General features: G+C 32.5%; 1 long non-coding RNA gene across 1 annotated transcript; it reads right to left on the bottom strand.

Annotated features, from left to right (window-relative positions):
* Positions 1–242: 242 nt before the first annotated feature.
* LOC127148712 (uncharacterized) lies at positions 243–2,472 on the bottom strand. The gene is made up of 3 exons (XR_007819741.1): positions 2,061–2,472; positions 1,374–1,427; positions 243–516 (listed from the first exon to the last, which is right to left on the bottom strand). It is a non-coding gene; the product is annotated as an uncharacterized LOC127148712 (long non-coding RNA).
* Between the last annotated feature and the right edge of the window lie 1,354 nt (positions 2,473–3,826).

Genomic DNA, 3,826 nt, shown 5'->3' with positions numbered 1-3,826 from the left:
TGGCAGTCGACAGTTGACCCAACTAACTTATGAGTCATTTTACACTTTCTAAACTATTTCCTCAAACTAATGGTTGGCAAATTTCTATATTTGCTTGCTTATTTAAAAAGTTTTCAACACTATTTTAAATTTAACTTCATTTAACGAGGAATTTATAAAAATTTCGACAGAGTTTCGTTATAAATGTAATAACCCATACCTGAAAATTTCCAAACATTTCTCAATAACTAATCCAGTTTCAAAAAACATGTACGCTAGCTCAGCCCAGTCCGAATATTTCAATATTTACATACACCCAAAATTGTTTACTCAAAGCTACCTACCAGGCACAACGTTATTCAATTAGTCTCATGCCAACCACTATTTTAAGTCTATTTAACACAAAATTTCCATCCCAAAATACTAATTTTACAATGCATAATCCAAACACTATACATACAAAATATTATGTAGTACGACTAGGCAAGTGGGTGGCGGATATGAACTCAAGTAGGCAGTCTTGGAACTCTGTCGTATCTGGTGGAAAAATTTAGAAAGAAACGATGAAAAAAAAGAACCCAGTGAGTGGTACTTTTTAGTAAAATAGAATAAAATAATTAAATAAATAAGTAAAAGAAATTAATTTTGTAAAAAAAAATTAACCACTTGAAAACATAATTCTTTCCTTACTTCTACGTAACATAACGTATCACCTTGCGGCAGTAAATCATATAAATAATCTGGAAACAAGTCGCACACGAGTAAAATACATGAACTTTATAGTTGCACCTCACTAAATCAGTACCAAAATCTGGTCATACTGGTGTAAAGTAATTCCTATACGCACAGCAAAGCAATATCTAGTCATACTACATGTTAAATAGGTACGAGACATGTAGCAGAGCAATTTAATTTGGTCATACGTGCACACAGAGCTGCCCCCAAAAGGTTGAACACCCCAACACACTGCCGAAAGACTATATGTGTGCCGAAGTGGGTCTCAAAGACCTGTATCTTTCTCTAGTATGCTACGGAAACACATTCTCGTAGCATTCGGGTAATCACTATGGGTACATGGGTTTGGTGGTTGGGAAATCACGATCATCTCAAATCTTTTAAATCTCAATATTCTCAGACCATTTACAAATCAACGTAATCTTTAAAACATAATCGATTCTAAAATTTTAGAGTTAAATATCATCGTAAATCTCAAACTTCCTTGACATTATAACTTTAGGCTAAAAAAATGAATTTTCATAAGATTTGCTAGTAACTTTTGGTGTTATCATAATACTTTGTAAAATAGGAAAAATTAAGAAAAATTCTGTCAAATTCACATTTCGAACAAAATAAATAAATAAATAAAATATACATATAATTAAATAACCACTCACAATGCTACTAGTGAGATATGTTCGGGTTGTAGATCACCCCGATTTCCGCTTGACCTGAAATAAATATCACAAGACGAAAAGTTACTTATACACTCAAGTCACTCGTCTTTTTACCTCAAAAGCCATAATTTTTAATTTCCTCATTCTTACTTATAGCTTTTCTAAGTCACTTTAGTTAAGTTAAACTTCGACCTTCGGCGAAAACTTACCAACTCCAAAGTATGTCAAAGTTTATCTAACCTTCATCGGCAACAGAATAATAGTTTACTAACTCTTTCGCTCACATTCGAACCACAAACAACATGATCCTAGTGTTAAACATTTATTAGTTATTCTAACCTAGCAAAACAGTAAATTAAAACTAATCAAACCCATATCTGCGAGCCTTAAAGCTTCCAATTTTTCCTTCTTCATTCCACAAATTCAAATCTATTTCCGAATAACATGTATAACGAATTTGAGCACCCAAAACTAATTAGGTAATCTAAAACCCATTCCAAATAAAACCAATTTCATATAGTTAATACTAACTTGGGTTTTGGAATCCATCGGTCAACTAAACGTTCAAATCTATCGTATTTCAACCGTAACCACAAGATACTATGAAAATTCTTAGTTCTGAAATAAAATATCTAGTGGATATTCAAAGAATCACAACACCCTAACTTAAATATCACAAAATCTTACCAACTCGGACTCTAAAACTCGAAATCCAACTAAAAAAAATGATGGCAGTCACTAAAAGCAACAGTGAAAGGTCAACGACATATTCGTGGTAATTAACGGTGAAGATGAGTGGCTCAAAGAGAGACTTCAGTGAGGGGATAAGGGAAAGAAAGAATTTAAGAAAGAAGAGAGAATTTAAGAAAGAAGAAAGAAAGCAAATTCTCTTTTTTTTTTTTTAAAAAAAAATTTACTTATTTTTTTTTTATAACTCCACCACCATACACATATATTTATTATTATTATTATTATTAAAGTCATACTTATCTTCTTTCTTTCCTTTTTTTTTTTTAAGAAATTAAATGGGTGCTTACATATATATATATAATATCAAAAGTGAATCAATAAGCTAATATATACATTCCATAGGGAATCAATTAACTAATATATAATATAGTGTATCAGAAAGCTTATATATAGTTAATATGGATGCTTTAGATGTAACAAAATAAGTTCAAAAAAGTAGGCCATAACACGAACTTATTCATTTTTACAAAAAAATGACAAAAAAAAAAAAAAATCCACTTGCTACATCCAATATATACATTTGGTACACCATTGATACACATGATGTACACTTGATATACCATTAATACATACTTGATAAATTTGATACACTCGACACTATATTAATATATATACACTTGATACACTACTGATATCCGCTTTAATGCACTTGATACATTTGTGATATACACTGGATAGACTTGATATCCTTCTAATAGGCACTTGATACACTTGATAAATAGATATTGTCACGCCCCGTTTGTAGCCACTTTATGCAACTAACGAAAGACATGACCGCCTAGACATTCTACTTGTATCTCGATGCAAAATGACACATAGAACACCTAGTGAGCAAATTAAGTGTAAGTCAAAATTTAATGTGAAAGAGTTCAATTGCAAAACACAAAAAATTCATTGGGAGTGGATCAAAATACTTCAAACATGAGTACAAGCCTTCTCAAGTTCAAAACAGAAGGTTTTTAAAATAACAATCTTGACTCCTTTCGCCTAACTCTACATTTCTACGATTTGACAGTGGCCACTACCAAGTGATGCCTTCAAGGGCACATAAGAAAATCAAGGCGACAAGTTTGATGCTTGATGTCCCTCGCTACCTTTACAATTCAAAGGTTGTCTTAACACGTTGCAATCATTGCTGTCAAAACATGCGATATAACATTTGCATCTTTAAAGTGATTCCTTCCAATAGTAACACAGTTCAAATTCCTTTAGTAAATTCATAAATCGCATTGAAGGATGTTTTTCTCATTTACAATAAGTTTAAAGCTCGCATTGTGTAGAGACGTGTTTGTCCTTACAGTTTCATCATCTCATAGCATAATCATTCTGCATGTTAGTTACATCTTTATACCCTTTCCTAAGCTCAATCTTTTACCACACTCTTGCCAAGTTACAGCTATGCGGAGAGGTCTCAACACATTTAGCAAGTTTCCATCAATTTCAGTCCGCATAGTGCATCTTCCAATGCTAACACACATGCCACAACAAGCAACGAGCATCCCATACCAGAACACACAACAAGTATGAGACATTCTATTTCAAAACACACAGCAATAATGGAGCATCTTATCCCAGAGCACAGAGCAAGGATAAGGTGTCTCATACTAGAAGACTCGGCAAGTATGAGGCTTCTCATGCATAGGGTATAAGGGTCATCTTAATTCGTCATTTTAATTCATATCAAAACTTTCACATTTTAAAAT

This window comes from Cucumis melo, chromosome 3, assembly GCF_025177605.1.
Source record: "Cucumis melo cultivar AY chromosome 3, USDA_Cmelo_AY_1.0, whole genome shotgun sequence".
In the NCBI taxonomy this organism is placed as follows: domain Eukaryota; kingdom Viridiplantae; phylum Streptophyta; class Magnoliopsida; order Cucurbitales; family Cucurbitaceae; genus Cucumis; species Cucumis melo.
Note: the sequence above shows the minus strand (reverse complement) of the source record. Positions and strands in the feature narration are given on the sequence as shown.